This window comes from Rhagoletis pomonella, unplaced genomic scaffold, assembly GCF_013731165.1.
Source record: "Rhagoletis pomonella isolate Grant_MI unplaced genomic scaffold, Rhpom_1.0 Rhpom_scaffold_00009, whole genome shotgun sequence".
Classification (NCBI taxonomy): Eukaryota; Metazoa; Arthropoda; class Insecta; order Diptera; family Tephritidae; genus Rhagoletis; species Rhagoletis pomonella.
Window position 1 is genome coordinate 39,726,056 of NW_023458563.1, and position 17,995 is coordinate 39,744,050.

The 17,995-nt window shown below is 39.7% G+C and overlaps 1 long non-coding RNA gene across 2 annotated transcripts; it reads right to left on the bottom strand.

Moving 5' to 3' along the window:
• Positions 1 to 1,857: 1,857 nt before the first annotated feature.
• LOC118745783 lies at positions 1,858 to 3,485 on the bottom strand. 2 transcript variants are annotated; one of them, XR_004993710.1, is made up of 3 exons: positions 3,081 to 3,485; positions 2,102 to 2,413; positions 1,858 to 1,955 (listed from the first exon to the last, which is right to left on the bottom strand). It is a non-coding gene; the product is annotated as an uncharacterized LOC118745783 (long non-coding RNA). The 2 variants fall into 2 exon arrangements; XR_004993709.1 differs by having other exon boundaries at positions 2,246 to 2,413; positions 3,081 to 3,483.
• Between the last annotated feature and the right edge of the window lie 14,510 nt (positions 3,486 to 17,995).

The following is a 17,995-nucleotide window of genomic DNA, read 5'->3' on the forward strand; positions in this document are numbered from 1 at the left end:
CGACGAACTGATAATCTCCTCCTTTTTTGGAAGTCGGTTAAAAAGTGAGCCTGCGCACGGCACATTGATGATTGTTTGCAGAGTAGCACAACTCTGTGCTGTGTTACTCTGCACCACTGTAAAAGTCTCTTGTGTTTTCAATTGCTAACAGATTTTTCGTTCTTATACAGCCCTTTCTAAAAAAGTTTGAGCAAGTAAAGTTATTCAGACAGGTTCTAAAATTCACATCCGAGTGAATAAAGCCGTAGGAATAAAAACTAAGCAATTGCTGTTTCTCAAAATTTCAGACCATTTGCTCGATTTATTCAAATAAATTGAAGTAAAATGTCTGAAGTTTTAAGAAAAGGCAATTGCTAATTTTTTATTCATACGTCCCAATTACTCAAGTTCACTTTGAATCAAAATTTTGGTGTTTTGTACTTCTCGTTTTTCATGTCAAATTCACGTAAATTCATTTCATCCTTTTCAAATTTACTTTCGCTCCGACTCTAGAACTTGCCTGATTATGTAAATAAATTATGTAGCAAACATCTCGGGATCTCGGAGCTGTAATCTAGGATATCGGGGCATGGAAAAGTATCCGGGATCCCGGGATTGAAAGCCCACTTGTAACTTTAATAAAAATCAACGCGTTTTCTCACCTGTTTGAAACTTTCACTTTGTTATACTAAAGTTTTGTGGGCTATAAATATGCATACCCAAAAATCTTTTAAAAACTCGCCTTTCACGCCTTTAGAGACTAGGAGAAAACTAGCAATTCAACTCATTGTACCACACATTACGTACTCTGAGCTTGTGTATAGTAAACTTGATTCTACTTCATATCACAAAATTGATGTTGCGTTCAATAATGTTACGCGTTACGTTTATGGCCTCAAAAGATATGACCACATCTCTTTCTGGAAAAACAAAATTCTTGGATGCAGCATTTTTGAATATCTTTCGGCCAGAAACTGTATATATATTTACAAGCTCATACAATTCAAAGCACCGAAATATCTTCACGAGAAGTTAGAATTACCTAAGTCTTGTAGGCATCAAAATCTGATTATCCCTAAATTTTCCTATTTGCCCTCATCTCGGCTATTTTTTGTTAATGCTGTGAGGCTGTGGAATTCCATTCCTGATACTATCAAAGCTGCGTTGAATAGGAGCAACTATAAGAAAGTAATACACAAGTATTTCACCTCTGTGTGATAAATGCGATTGCAATTTAACAGTTCTCTTTTCTCTATTTATTTCTCCGTCTTTTTGTTTTTTTTTTTTTTTGCTTTGTGTTTTTCTTTTTGGGTTTCCCAACTGCAATGAGTGACTATTAAATGACTACTATTTAATCTTACTTTTATTTAATTGTTATTTTTTATTTTATTTTTTAATTTAAGATAACTGTTTGTATTTAAATTTATTGCTATTATATTTTTACGTTAGTTTTAAGATAAGTCTGTATCAGACGATTTTGCGGTTTAATTTTGTAATTGAAAGCTGTTGATGTACTACAAAAGACTGAGTCTTACAGGTACAACCTCATTTCTTAAATAAATAAATAAATAAATAAATAAACTCATATTAAGAAGGTAAAATTTTGTTGAATATTTGTTGAACAATAAAAATTTATTTTAAAAAAGATTGTGTATATTTAAAAAAATTAACATGTGAACACTTGTTTGGATCACTGTAGTTTAGGTTTCGTTTTAGGAAAACGAAACTTCCTACTTTGGTCCATTATTTCATGCCGCAAAGACGAGCTATTTCATCAATCGCAGCTGTGTACGCCTCCGCTATTTACTACCACTCAATTATAACTTTGCCAATGTCCCTTGTTGTGACATCTATTGGGGCCTGTGGATCCTGCATTCCTTATCAACTTCGTCTGTGACGCTTGTGCTTTACTAATGTATGTAGTTAAGTTCTGAACCAAAACCTCAACTTCAAATTCGGCACGGGTTATCGTGATCCTACAGCAAGAAAACGTCAAAAGAAAAAAATTGGAGGGTATGCGTATCGAATTTCGCAAAAAAAATTCTGGGACACCCTAATGTATGTACATACATACATATATGTATGTATGCTCGTGTGAACACGTATATATGAATGTACATACTATGTACTAGCGTGTATTCGTTATTTTTCCCTTGACAGGGGTCAAATCGTAGGGCTCTGCAATGTCTAGTCGATACCTCCCGAAGTGAATTCACATAGGTCTGATCTACGTTCCTTATCCATGTGCATATGCATGTATACTTACGTTCAGGCATATGTATGTATGTGTTTGTGTCGGCTTATCATCCCAAATTAAAGTTGATAGTAGACTGCTTCTTACGGTAAATACATACGGATGTGTGCGTTGTGTAGCTCAATAGTATGCTAATATTTTACGCTCTCACATCAGAACTGATCGGCTCTGAAAAGTCGACTTTAAAAGAAGTCCATCGTAAGAGATTAAAAGAAATGCTTACGTGTGTATTCACGAACATGGGATAACTTATTTAAGAGGGTGCATGCGTGTGAACATTAAACGTATGAAAATGTGTATATAAATATACATATGTATAGCTGAAGTTTTTTTGTAAGCGAGCGACAAAAGAACGCTCAACTCGGGTAAAATTTCCTTTTAGCTACTTAAGCAACCCTGATGGTATCTGGCAAGAAACATGTGATTAGTTCAACGGGATTTAGACACAAAAAACAATTGAAATTAATAATTATGCCAAGTATTTGCGTAATATATATGCTTATTTAAAATATAAATCATGTATATACGAAAACAAAAATTTCCCTCCCCACTTTCTCATAAACAATTCACAATAGAGCAGTTTTTTCACTTAACAACACTACTCTTCAGGTCGCGTTTTTTTAACCGACCTGGCTGAACTCGGATAAATAGCCGAGTTTGTGTTGTTGCTTTGCGTGTATTTCGTCATTTAAGGGAGTGTTCTTTTGTAGCTTGGTTGCAAAAGAATGGACCTTATGTATGCATATACTTAAAATGTACATATGTATGCATATGCACATACATACATACGTGTTGTATGAATATCTACTTGTACTTTAGTTTGCAAGACGAAGCGATCAATACTTACTATCAGCATTTGTAACGTACGTCTCAAATCGATGTTTGAACACTAAATAAATGCTAAATAGATTGACACCAGCACTAACTTAAGATGCGTTTGGATCTTTTTTATAAGTGTACCTTTCTGCTTTCGCACATGTGTGGAGAGTACGAACATATTCCACATTATACAATCACTCACAATTTGATAACGCATCAGTATGTTTAGTAACCGGGCGTGTTTCATCGCCGCAGTTGATTTATTAGTAGAAATTGAACTTTAAACTGTTTCTTGATATTGCCATTGGTACTTGATAAAAATTTGTTCTTCTTCTTAAATGGCTTTGTTACTGCCTGTTTTCCACTCCTATCCACTCCAGTTGGGGGCTTCTTTAACATTAAGACCATTCGGATGAAAAGGCCCTGACCATCGGCGTAGCCAGAATGAAATTTAAGGGGGGGCTCGACCCTATTAAGCTGGCATTTCAGGGTACTATTTTATATATATATATAAAAAATTTGAAAGTTTGGGGGGGGAAGGCTCGAGGTAGTTATCTAATTCAGACTCGTCTAAAAATCTCCCACCCTACAAAGATTTCTTTAGCCGGGAGCGAAAAAATATACAATATCTATGACTGCTTAGTACCTATTTGAAACATTTGTAACGGCTTCGTATGCCCGACTGGGCAATGAGCATCGCTGCTAGCACCGCTGCGGCCGGATGGGCTTGCTCTTCTGCCGCAGTGGTGCAAGCAGGCGGGGCCTAGCTGAGGCCGAGGTATAAACTCTCCTGCCGCGTCCAGTGGCGGGCCGGATGGGTTCGCACTAGGGTGGCTAGGGGTGGGCATACTGAGGCCATTTCTAGGGGGTACTTGGCGGTAGGTATAAAACGCCCCCCTAATCCAGGGTGTTATGCGTCACCGCGCCCATTGGACGGTTTGCAGTCAGGAGGTTTTCCGACTGTATTCTAACGGTGCCTCCCAGATACCTGTCCGCCTCCGGGAGTAACGGTGGACTTGCTGCGGCCTGGGGCTCTGCCGTGGTCGACCGTTTTTTCACCTTTCCCTTTTTCCGGCCGCCGAAAGGCTTCTGCTTAGTAGGAGCCCAAAGAACCAGACGATGAATGTAACAAAAAAAGCCTCGGAACCCTGCACGGGTAGTGCCACCGCTGGACACGGCGATGTTAAGTCCAATAAACCCAGCATCTTGGGAACCGCATCGACGGCGCCGAAGACAGGGCCTACACGGCCCAAACAGATTCGGCCCTCCGCAAAATCTGGAGGAAATGCTAAGCCCCCAGAGGGAAAGCATACCTCCAGCGATACCGGCAAAACTATACCCCTCGAGGGAAAGTCGAGGCCGGTGGAGAAGCTGCGGACGGCCCCTCTCTCCACGCTCATCCCGGGCACATCCAACTCACACGGGGTAGTAACCGAACCCAAGTCCTCCACGGACAACCCGGGAACTACTCCTGCGAGTAAAACAACAACCGGGGCAAACGACCTGGATCGGCGCCCCAGCTGCTCCAAAGCAGCGAAAATAATTTCGCCCTCCGTCACGGCTCAGCGCGACCGAAGGTCAGCCCCTAAGGTTATTAAAAGACTGGGCGTCATTCCACATGACCAGCTGACGGAGAAGCAAAAGGCCTCCCTCAAGTGGGCAATGGAGGTCTTCGCCGCCAGCGATAAGCGATCCTCCGGGAAGGGCGGTAAGGGCAAACCATTCACTAAGGGGAACCCACGGAAGGACCTAGGCCAAAAGAGACAACGATCTCTGGACGATACCGCGAGTGGATCCAAAAGGCATAGGACTTCCTCTCCCTCTGACCGTCCGTCCATGGCCGTGTCCACCACGAAGCCATTCAGCGAGGCCGTCAAAGAGCACCTCACGCTGGCGGTGTTGGACAAGGGCCATCCGGATGGCCACTGTGGCTCGGGGCGGACTTAGTTGCTGTTCACAGGGATGAAATCCCTAACAGGCCGCGAGCCTGGGCCTGGGTCCCAGTTGAACCATCAAAGCCAGAGGAGATTCTTGACTTTATCCGACTGGGCAACGAAGGACTGCCCACAAGTGATTGGAGGATAGTCCGAGTTGGCGAGACTAAGGGGAAGGAGCGTTTTGTTGGCTTCGTCATCAACGATGCCTCTGTCCCAGTTCTCGAGGGTTGTGGTGGAGTAATAAGCTACGGCTTTTACTCCATAACGGTAAAAATCCACCGGAAAACGGACCAACAAGGGGAGGAGGCGGGCAACGCCTCGAGCGGACCTGGCGCCTCCGAGTCGGCATCGGTGGCAGACAGCGCGGGGTCCACAGGAAACACCACGAGTGGACCTGGGGACCTACCAACGGGTGTACCCGATACCGGGTCGGATACTGAGAGCGACACGAGCTCAGTATCTGCCTACGTAGGGTCGGTATACAGCCGATGGGAAATTCTGAATGAGGACCAGCTTCTGGACTACGAACCGGAGGAGGAGGTTAATGACGTCACAATCATTGCCGCCGCCGAACGGGAGGAGCTAGAAGAGATGGACATTACCGACTTTGAGGATGGTGCAGATCCTACAAATTAATCTGCACCATTCCAAGGCAGCCTCGGCTGCCCTTCTTCTTCGCCTCAGTAAAAAAGCTGAGGACCTGATTCTAGTCCAAGAGCCTTGGATCGTTAGAAAGAAGATTTGCGGACTGAACTCTGATGCCTACCCGTTTGTAGCAGCTCCAGTAGCAGGTAGGATCAGAGCTTCCTTTCTGATTAAAAAAGTGTATTCTTATTTTTTACTCTCCCAATACAGCGACGAGGACACTGTCTGCATCAGCGTCCAGCTGAAGGAGAGCGTGATCTGGCTGGCAACATCCTACATGGCCCACGACAGCCATGTTTTTCCACCCTACAGACTGGAAGAAGCTGTGAAGGAAGCAAATCGCAGGAAACTCCCGGTCATAATAGGGCCAGACTCTAATTCGCATAACACGATCTGGGGCTCAAGCGACACCAACTCTCGAGGTGAGTGTTTACTTGACTTTGTTCTTTTATAAAATCTCACTATATGTAACCGCGGGCGCGACCCCACTTTTGTGACCTCTGTTAGAAGCGAAGTGCTGGACATCACCCTTGTTTCGAGCGGTTTGTCTGATCACATAAGGGACTGGCAAGTGTCCAAAGAACACTCTTTCTCTGACCATCTCTACATTAGCTTTAAGCTCAATTTTGATCCTGCTCCTTTAACAGCATACAGGAACAAGAAGCGAACCGACTGGGCAAAGTATAAAAATACGCTGTCGGTCTCTCTACACAGATACGCGTCTCACGATAAGTTCTGCTTATCGTTAAGATCTGATGAAGCGAGTCTCTCGAATACGAAGGTTGTTTCTCTTGGTGAGCCGGACTCATCGTCAAAAATTGATGAAGCAGTGAACTTTGTAACAAATGCCTGTAATGCTGCTTTCAAAGCCTCCTGCCCAAGCACCCTCCCGAAGGGCAAAAAGAAACCCCAGTGGTGGAATCCTGAGATTTCAGCACTGAGGAAGACCAGCAGGAGGGTCCTCAATCAACCATACAAAGACGCACTCAAAGTTTTCAAGAAGGCCATAAAGAGGGCGAAACGCGAATCTTGGCAAAACTTCTGCGACAACATAGAAGAGAACTCGGAAGCCATCAGGCTGAGGAAAGTTCTCTAGAAATCCTCTTCAAGTATGAATTCTATCCAGAAGCCTAACGGTGACTGGACGACGTCATGTAGCGAAATTCTGGAGGTCCTTATGAGCACTCACTTCCCGGGCTGCTCAGATGACACCTCAGATTTTTCGCCCGGTCCTAGGACCTACTTGTCTCTGGGTGATACTGTTGGGGACATCGTAAGTGAGGAGAGGGTGGAATGGGCTTTAATGTCCTTTCAGCCCTACAAATCTCCTGGCCTTGACGGAATCTTTCCCGCTCAACTACAGGAAGCTAAGGACATACTGTGTCCCATGCTTTCTCAGATCTTTACAGCCTGCCTAACACTGACTCACATACCACACGAGTGGACCAAGGCAAAGGTTGTATTCATACCAAAAGGAGGCAAGGCAGCACATGTGAAACCGAAGGATTTCAGGCCTATAAGCCTCACCTCTTTCTTTCTCAAAACTCTAGAGAGGCTCATCGACGAATATATTCGACGGAATATTAAAGCTGACAGACTCTCCTCGAATCAGCATGCATATTCCAAGGGGAAATCCGTGGAGACCGCACTCCATGAAATCGTAGCGACGATTGAAAAAGGATTGGCCTTAAAGGAATACACGCTCGGAGTTTTTCTCGATATCGAGGGTGCTTTCAACAACGTCTACCCGAAGTTTGTTGTTAACTCCTTCCTCATGGCGGGGGTGCAGCGAGGTCTGGTGGATTTTGTTGAGCTCCTTCTCGGAAAGAGAGCTATTCTATCAGAACTGGGGGATGGTTCCATTACATAGTATGTGACTAGGGGCACCCCCCAAGGGGGCGTTCTCTCCGCTCTACCCTGGAATCTAACAGTGAACACCATACTTCTAAGCCTTAAGAGCACCAGTTGTCAAGTCATAGCGTCCGCCGATGACATAGCAATCGTTGCAACGGGCAAACATCTTCAGGTCCTGAGTGAGTTATTGCAAAACGCACTCTGTCTGGTAAAAATCTGGTCCAAGGAATGTGGACTTAGTGTCAATCCTGCCAAGCCAGAAATGGTACTTTTCAGAAGGAAGTATAAAACTCCCTTATTATACTTACTCTCTCAACCGTGGTGAAATACCTTGGTGTTATTCTGGACAGGAATCTGGACTGGAAGCGAAACATTGAAGATCGCTCCAGGAAGGCCAATACTGCCCTGTATGCCTGAAAGACGGCTATAGGCAAAAAATGGGGAATAAAACCACATATAGTACACTGGATGTACACAGCTGTGATAAGACCCATCCTTTTCTAAGGGGTCACCGTATGGCTCTGCCCACCACACCCACCAAATATCCGGAAATAATCTTAAGTCTTCCACCTGTGGATCTCTTCGGCAAATTTCAGGCCGGCTGTAGTGCGGCCAGGCTAAATACAATCCAGCCGTAGAGAGACCTCAGATTCGGGCACGCAAAAGTACTTGAAACTCTACCGGATAATCTACGAGAAATAGATTATATTAGATTATTTGCCTCCTCGGGCAAAAATAATAGGATTCGCAGACGACATAGCTGTAGTAATAGTAGCGAAGCATATATAGGATATTGAAAGGAAAGCCAGCGAAGCTATAAAGAGAGTGAAGGCATGGCTATCATCAAGATATCTAGAACTCGCTGATCACAAAACAGAGGCAGTATTGATAAGTAGCAGAAAGGCCATAGAGACAATAAGACTCAGTGTTGAATCAGAAACTATAATATCAAAGCCCGCAATCAAATATTTGGGGGTAATGATTGATGGCCGTTTAAACTTTAAGGTCCACCTGGAGTATGGAGCAAAGAAAGCATCGAATTTACAGGCATGCTTATCTAGAATGATGCCAAATATCGGCGGTCCTAAACATAGTAGAAGGGTATTGCTTAGTAGAGTGGTCAGCTCAGTCTTACCCTACGGTGCTCCAATTTGGGATGAAGCAATGAGCCTAAAATATCATACGAAGATACGCACATCTGTGTATCGCCTAAGCGCACTAAGGACTATTTGTTGATTCCCAACCATATCTGACGAAGCATCCTTCGTAATTGCCGGACTGATTCCCGTAGATATCCTGGCAAAAGAGATGCAAAGAGTGTATAATCGGGTATCTGCGGGAAGTACCAGTTTAAACCGAAAAGAAGTTATAGAGCAGGAAAGATGTCGCTCTATGGAGATCTGGCAAAAGCGTTGGGGTGAATCGGAAAAGGGTAGGTGGACTCATAAGCTTATTCCATGCATTAAAAACTGGCTGGAAAGAGCCCACGGAGATTCAAACTACTACTTGACACAGTTTCTTTCGGGACATGGCCCCTACCGAGAGTATCTAAAAAGATTTGGGCATGGAGATTCCCCACACTGTCCGACTTGCACAGGCCTTGCTGAAAACGCGGAACACATAGTATTCTTTTGCCCTCGCTATGCCCCTGAAACCCGAAATATACTACAGGGTAGCAACATTGTAGACTACATGTTAGAATCAGCAGAGAACTGGCATAAAATGTGCGCACATATCTCTGGAATTCTTAAAGATCTAAGGCGATCTGAACAAGCTAGAACCGGTTAAATAACGTAGCGAGCCTGCTGGCCAACCAGCCCCGTGAGGTAATTCCTTAAATGGCAGTGCCGCGGGGAGAGTGGTTAGTGGAGAGGTTTTAGTACGCAGGTGTAGCTGTGAGGCTGCAAGTCGTGCATACTACTATTCCAGTATAGTAGCACTCATGAGAGTTCCCTCTTCACGGGCGTCATCCCAGAAAAAAAAAAACCCTCTACTATGTTTATATAACAAGTTCTCCACAAGAATCCCAGAGAGGAACGAGTGGGAAAGGGCCACAGACCCGACCATTGCAGCGCTTACCGGACCTCGGTGGCTTATAACCTCCGCCCCTCCAGGACGGCCTATCTCTATCTATTCTGACAGCCGGGCTACTATCAAATCCCTCCATTCTAACGAAGCAACGTCCAAAGTAGCCATCGAATGCAGGAAGACTCTCAACCTGCTGGCATCAAAATGCTCCTTGACTGTTGTATGGGTCCCTGGATACAGGGACATCCCTGGAAACTGCCTAGCCGACGAGCTGGCAAGGAGGGGGACGGAAATATCTGTAGTCAATTCTGCTCGGAATGCGGGTATACCTCTAACCTCCTGCAAACACAGACTAAAGGCGAAACTCGGGCTGTGGAAACCACCTGCCATATTACCAGGCCAATATGGCCAAAGATTGATGTAAAGCGAGCCAAATCTCTCACCCGGCTGGACCGCTCCTCTCTCAGATTAGTAGTCGCGGTAATCACCGGACACTGCCTGATGGGCCCACAGGGAAAGAACACTATATCTGCCATTGTCCCGCCCTGGCCAACATGCGCAACCAATTCTTCAACAAGTACTTTGTAGATTGTTTATCCGATTTGAACTCGGCGAACGTTCTCGACTTTTTGTGCTATATAAAACGCACTCGGTGGTTCAATTACTAAGGGAGGGAAAGAAACAAATGGCTTCGACCAGTGGTATCACAACGGGCTTTTCCAGCCCACGTGTGCTCCGCGCTCTGCGCGGGGCAGCCACTCTAACCTAACCTAACCTAACCTAACGGCTTCGTATACACCCCGTGTTACGTAAAATATGAATCATATACACATACAATAGTAATTGCTATGAATTGCTACTTATAAATTCAGGATATGCATTTGCATGGAGGCTCCGTTGGTTATGGTGGTCATAAATTCAATGGTCCATTTCCCGGAGCTGCTGATGATGAGTAAATTTCAAAAGCCTCACATGCAACTGCCTCTGGCTACAACCAGGGATGAAAAAGTAGGTGCAATTGTACCTTTTCCCGACGTTTGATGACTTGAGGGTACATTAGGTACAGTCACTAGATTTTAGGTACAATCATCTTTTGATCAGATGCATTTGTAGTTTTTTTCTTTTTCCTTTACCGTGCTAATATATATATTTAAAATAAATAAATAAAATATATTTACTTGTAGGCACGGGAGAAACTTCGTTTCATTTTGAAGAAAAAATTAAAAAAGTCATATTATGTATTATCTTAAATATTTTACATTGCATTTAGAGCAGTCACTACGAAAAATTAACGCTTTACTTAGCTATCCTCCAATTCGTAATTTTTTTCTATTAATTTTAACGCTTATTTTCACTAAGCCAAATTCAATGGCATTTGCGGTCAAATGAGTGAAAACAAATTGTCAAATGGGACTAGAAAATGGTCTTTTGATTGATTTAGATCAGAATAGGCCTTCAGGCGTGTACATGCGTTGCTAAAGCGGCTATTTGTAAGTTTTTAGCCCATAATATCATCGATAAAGGTAGGGATAAAGGAAAGAAAGTTTTGTCAAAATATATCGACAAATGTTTTTGTCAAAATATGACATAATGAAAACCAGCCTTTATTCGCCCATACAGTCCAGTGTCTACACTCTAAAAAATCTATTTAAAAATGCGACTATAAATCGAGTATATATTTATTCATTTTTAAATTTTTTTGTTAAATTTACACGATGAATATGTATTTTTCTCGTTTACACATTTTCGTGTGTAAAAATTCTTTTTGTTAGCGATGTGTATTTTGTACCTTGTACACACTTTCGTAGTAAATTTACGTACACCATTTAAACAAACTATCCATTGCATAATCGAGCATGTAATTTCGCGAATAATAAGGTAGGAAATCAGTAACCTACCTTTTAGCTAGGAAATTTACACAATTTTTTTAGAGAGTAGGATGACTTCAAATTGCATATTGTCTTTAGATGAGAACTATTGCTATTTGACTCATATTCGCTTTTTAATTTCTGGAAATATATTTAAAATGCTTTCGAAGTTATTTACGGCAATTTGCTGCACCTATTAAAAGGAATCGGATAAATTAGCAGACTTTTCCTGTTGTTTTGTAAAAAGCTGGATAAAGAAGTATACTTCGCAAAGTGCGTTTTTTGTCTTTTTCGCCAATATTTTTCAGTAGCCAAAATTAGACAAAAACAACGCGTTAAAATAAAAACCGAATCATGTTTAAAGTACATCCATCTTTTGTATTCATGTTTTGTATAAAATTTATAAAAAAAACTACAAATTAATGCTGTAACTTTTTTTAGGTACAATCTGTCTCATTTAGGTACATTTTTTTTATGGTATTAGGTACAATCTGAAATTTCCATTTTTCATCTCTGGCTACAACCTGGATATCTGAGTATTAGAAAATAAATAGCAATTGTGTATTAAAATTATAAGAAAAGTGTTTGCTTACAAAATTGCCTGTGTCACAGTTGTTGCTCCATTTCATACCACAGTAATCTTGTATACAACTCTGAATCAGCAAAATTCATGCTCCTTCTCATTATTAACCCTGATCAGATTTTACCCCCGAGGAGTACTCAAAAGGTGGATTACTGAATATACTGTGTTCTTTAACAAAGGCCAAATAAATTCATGATTCAAAATTTGTGCAATATTAAAAAAATCAACAAACTTTCGTAAAAAATTCGAGCTTTTTAATTAGATTTAAGTACTATGCAGTTTTGTAGCCCATTCAAGTTTAGTATAATAAAGTGTAAGTTTGAAGCAGTTGGGACTTACCTAGGGTTGCCAATCGTACTATAATATATAGTATTGTACTATTTTTCCGATCGGCGTACTATATACTGTTGGAAAAAATATAGCACGCGAAAATACTAAATTTCTTCAGCTATAAATATAAATATATTTCAGTAATTTGCAAAAAAATATGTATTAATATGAATGACCTTTTTACTGAAATAACAATATTATGTGAAATATTCTTTAAAGTAAATAGGCAACATATTTATAAAAACACTAAGAAAGAATTAACAAATTTACTTAAAATTATTTCTTTTCTACTCTCTATTCCAGCAACTTCGGTATTAACAGGAAAAACTTTTTTCATTACCTAAAAAGCGTTTTTAATCTTTTATTTTAAATAAAATACTATATATATTTAAAGTGTACTATATTTTTTCCGAGTTTTTTGAGTACTATAACTATAAATATCTCAGAAAATGTTGGCAACCCACGACTTACCGTTGATTTTTGAAAATGTTTTTGTTGACAGTGTTAGCTAATTTCTTCGATATGAAGAAAATGAGCAGCAACAAAAAATGCCAAAAATCAACCATAAGTCCCAGCTACTTCAAACTTCGACTTTGTTATACTAAAATGGACTTAAAACCTGAATACTCAAAACCATTCAAAGAAATGAAATTAAAAAAATCGTAAAGTCATGAAAGAATTATCTCGCTCTGAGGAGTTATATTTTTTAAGAGCAATAAGCTATCGGTAGCTATCGGAAAGGTGAAAAAACATATATTTAATACTTGCGCCGGGTATTTAATGTTCGGCTCCACCCGAACCTAGACTTTCTTCTTGTTAATATTGTGTTTTTCCGATATTAGGTTTTTTAAAATATTTCCAATGTGCTTTGATAATTTGTAACACGGCACGGTTGTTGATGAAGAAATTGGTCGAAGTGGTATATTTTGTTTATGGATTTTTGGAAGGCCATATAGTCTGGGTGCATTAGCAGCTGAGCATGTTAATTGGAACTTCTGTTTCACGTCAAGTATTTTTTGTTTGTACAAATCATTTATCACAATATTGTTCTTCCTCAGTAACTGTGTGTAGGAGCATTACTAATGGTTTTATACGTCGTTTTGTCATCTAGCAGTTTTCTCATTTTCCGATTATAGTCATTTTTGTACAACATCACAGTTTTGTTCCCTTTGTCCGCTTGGGTGATTACTATTTCGTCCTTGTGTTGACTTATGAATTTTTTTGTGTTTTCACATGTTTTCAGTATAAATTTCTCCTTTGCGTTATTGTTCAGTTTATCGTGATATTTGTTTACTTTAGCCGCGACATTACTCCGTGTTATGTCTTTTTCTCTTTCGTCAAGAATTCCTTGTTCCAAATCGGCAATAACGTGAATAGGAGAGAATGTTTTTTTAGAAACAGAGAGCGCAAATTTTCTGCCTAGTGATAGAAGCCAACGGGACTCTTGTGGAACTGAAATATCCGTTTTATTAACAAACCATTCATCATTGAACTGTATCCCAAATTTCATAGCATTCTTTGTTATTTGATCTTGAAGTTTCTTCTCATGAGTTTTCTGCGTGTTAACTGAGATTTGTTTGGAAAATTGCTTTTGACTTTCAACTACTTTTTCATAGTCCAATTCTTGAAGTCTTTCCTTTAGTAATTTTTTTGTGTGATTTATATTTGTAGTAATAATTTTGGTATTTATATTGGTTTCTTTAATTTCCAAATTTAGTATTTTTAGTAGAAAACATTGTTCCAGTTTTTTGAGTTCGCGTTGTGTAGTGTCTAGTCTGAAACAGTGTGCCAGTTTTCTCGTCTTGCCTTGTAGATGTGGCGGAGTTATACCATAGTCTTTGAATTTAAGTAAAAACTTTAGCCTCTCTTTTTGTTTTGAAAATTTCTTAATTTCTTTGCTATATTGCTTTATAATATAGCATGTTTCTTCACCATATTTAGATTTGATATATTGATAAAATTGTTTCATGTTTATTGTTCACGTTTTGTTTTATTATAGTTACTCTTTCCGGATTTTGCTCGCCGGTAATTAAATTTAATTATAATTTTGGGCCAAATTCCTTATTTAATTGTTTGCTGGGTTATGGAGCTACTTCGGCCGATGAAAAAGAGAAACGAAAGTAAATTTTGTTCCTTCCCTCCTACGCGTTTCGACGCTTTGCGTCTTACTCAGGGAGTCTGTTTTATTAAACAATAAATAAAAACAATAAACATGAATTACAATCACAATATTAACAAACATATGTATAGCAAAAAGGCTTATACACAATTTTTTAACTTACATTTAAATTAAAAACTCAACAGTCATTAGCACAACACATCACAGTTCTATAGCTAAGTACTTAATTATGTTGCCTATCTTTACTAACATAATTCGAATGTTTTCGTTTTATCACAGCTGTGTATGCGTTGTTTGCTTTGTCCACATCGTCTTTAAAATTCATCGCGCTGTCTAAGCTTTGTTGTATACGAAGGCTTTCCAATGTAATTATCCTTCTTTCTCCTCTTTTTACGTTCAATATTCTGGTGTTGGCGAAGTCAGCTGTGTGTTCGTTTGCAGTCAGATGATGAGCCAGTGCTGTTGTCATTCTCTTGTTGCGTTCGTCTGCCTTGTGTTTGCCGATCCCTATACCCAATGCGCGTTCAAACTTTGTGCAATATTTTAGAAAAATTCAACAAACTTTTGTAAAAATTTCGAGCTGTTTAATTGGAGTTTCTATAAATATTTTGAGTATGCAGTTTTTTAGCCCATTAAATTCTAGAATAACAAAGTGCAAGTTTCAAATGGCTAAAAATTTCCGTTTTAGGATTTTTTCCTATGTTGTTGCGTTATTTTATTCCATATAAGAATAAATTATACACATTCGGTATATGTAAGCAAATGCAAAGAAAATTCTAAAAAATCAACGGTAATTTTCCCCGCAAAGTTCCCCACGAGTTGGCTACCCTTGTTTATATGAACTTTAATAATATAAAAATTATATTTTGGCGCTTTTACTAAGTGCTAAGTCTTTGGCCGAGCCTAGAAATCCTCTAATTTGTGGTGTGCGTCTTGCTGCTGTAACACAAATGGAGGGACCTGGATTTTATGAGAAGCTTTTTCATGTTACAAATGCAATCGGAGGTTTGCCATTGCCTGTCGAAGGGCGATCGCTGTTAGAAATATTTTTTTCTAATCTAGAATTTGTATGGACCGGGGATCAAACCCAGGTCCTACGGAGTGATAGTACGCACCCCCAACAAGTCAGCCATAGAGGCAGCCCTGACGTTGCAACATAAATGCAATAATTTGTTTGCGTTTTCGCCAAGGGAGTTTGTTCTGTGATCGTTGCACATTGCGTAATTTGGGCGATTTAGGGGAAGGAAAATCGAAAATCGAAGTCGGTAAAGAAAATTCAGATACGATATATGTGCGATATATGTAAATACGTAGTTGTGTCATTTCCTAACGAGATTACAGTCTTGGGTATACTTTTTGTTTTACACATTGTAAACTTAAGTAAAAACATCATTTTGCAATTTTAAACGTCATTTTTTTATACTTTAACCGATCATCTCTATATCAAGGGCCAATTGTACGAATCTGCACAAAATTGCACAATTAAAAAAAAAGTCGATTTAAAGTCAACGCTTTGTAAAGAAATTGCATTTTTTGTGTATTTTTGAAGATAGAAATTTAGTCATTGGGATTTTTCTCACGTCGGGTTCGTGGTGGGAGCGAAGATTGCAGGTGTCATCAAACCGCAGATTACTGATGTCGTAATTAGGCGAGTAAAACAACGATGCCAAACTTTCTGCAATAGGCTTAAAGAAAGGTGCACGTCTATACCTGCTATGGGCGCTCGACGAAACATCGTAAGAACATTTATCGCAGAAGATATACGATACAAAACACGAGATGTCGCATATCTGGGTTTAAGTTTAAAAACTATTTTTTCATATTTTTTTCCATTCCGAGTAAGAAAGAAGTGGTGTAATTCGGAGAAGTGCTATTAAAGCACACCCAAGAAAAAAATAAAATTTTCGCAGCATTCATAAAATATTAACAATGTATTCGCACTGAAATGGTATGCGATGAAATGCCCACGTTCAAACATTTCTCTGCGATAAGATCTCGTATGCGAGAAAACTGACAGTTCGTATACGAGTGCCTATAGCAGATGTAGACGTGGAGTAAGAAGGAGAAACACAAGTAACCATTTGAATTTTGTTTCTTATTTAATTTTTGCATAGCCGTTTTGAAACGCTATATTTATTGCAAAAGTGGGAAACTGTTGAAAAAAGGTGCGAAGATATTAGAAATCAAATTATATCAGTCAATATTTCGACTAAAGCGCCATCTAGCGGGACTTTTTTTTTAAATATATTACTATGTATCTAATACATGTATCAAATTTTGCGCAATCGGGCTTTCAAAATATTTCGAACCCGCCGCCACCTAACGGGTAAATTTCTTTGCAAAAATATTCCTGCATATGCAGCCAATATACACTGAAAAAATAAACCAGATTCGATCCTAGCTAACATAGATATATCACTTTTAATTTTTGACTATAAAGACCGTACCCTGGAAATGCCCATATAAAACATTGTACTTATGGAATCACGTATAAACATCCTTTGGAACCGTAATTATATAGTCTACTAGCAGACCCGGCGAACTTCGTCCCGCCCAAAATTAATTTTTTTATTGAAATATTTGGTCCAACGTTTTCGCCAGCAACTCAAGTTCATGTTTGGTTTTGTGGTCGACAGAAGGCATATCCCCATTGCCGTCTTAAATAACCCGACGAAAGCGTTATACCGGGAATCGACGATTTTTAGCAATAACTCGGTTCCAGCGCCACTAAAAATTTCACAGGTCTGCAAAAAAATGGGTTCGGAATGTTCTATAAAAGTGTAGTGTCATTTCCGAAGTAATTTTTTGCGTAGAATCCGAATCCGGGGTTTAAATTGCTCTATCACGTCAGGACTTTGAGATATCCTAACCTAAAAGTGCAAAAAACGCTGTTTTTGCCCATTTTTGAGGTTATGTAGCTACGAAGATTTTGCTCTTCATAAAAAATTAGACATGGTATTTTAAAGTATAAGTCTTCCTCTTTTAAATGCCGTTGAGTTTCCTCAAATATCTTAATTTTTCACTGAGATATCGCATTTTGAAGTCTCCATGTTTGTGAATGTAATCGACCGTATCACGTCTCATGTTATCTCAATGGATTTTCGAATATAGAAAAATTCACAAACATGGAAACTTCAAAATGCGATATCTCAGTGAAAAATAAAGCGATTTAAGCAAACTCAACGGCATTTAAAAGAGGAAGACTTATCCTTTAAAATACCACGTTTACTTTTTTGTGAAGAGCAAAATCTGCGTAGCTACATAACCTCAAAAATGGGCAAAAACAGCGTTTTTGAACTTTTAGGTTAGGATATCTCAAAATCCTGACGTGATAGAGCAATTTAAACCCGGATTCGGATTCTACGCAAAAAATTACTTCGAAAATGACCCTACAGTTTCCTAGAACAAAACGTTGTTGACCTGTGTTATCATTAAAATCGTTTCGGTCGTTTAGGAGGAGTTAAGCGACCAGAATAAGTCTTTTACATACTGACACTCTTCGGCAGTTTTTCCCATGCAAAAAAATTCTCACGTATTCGTTATACGGAGAAAATGCGCAACATCATCAGCGAAAAAATT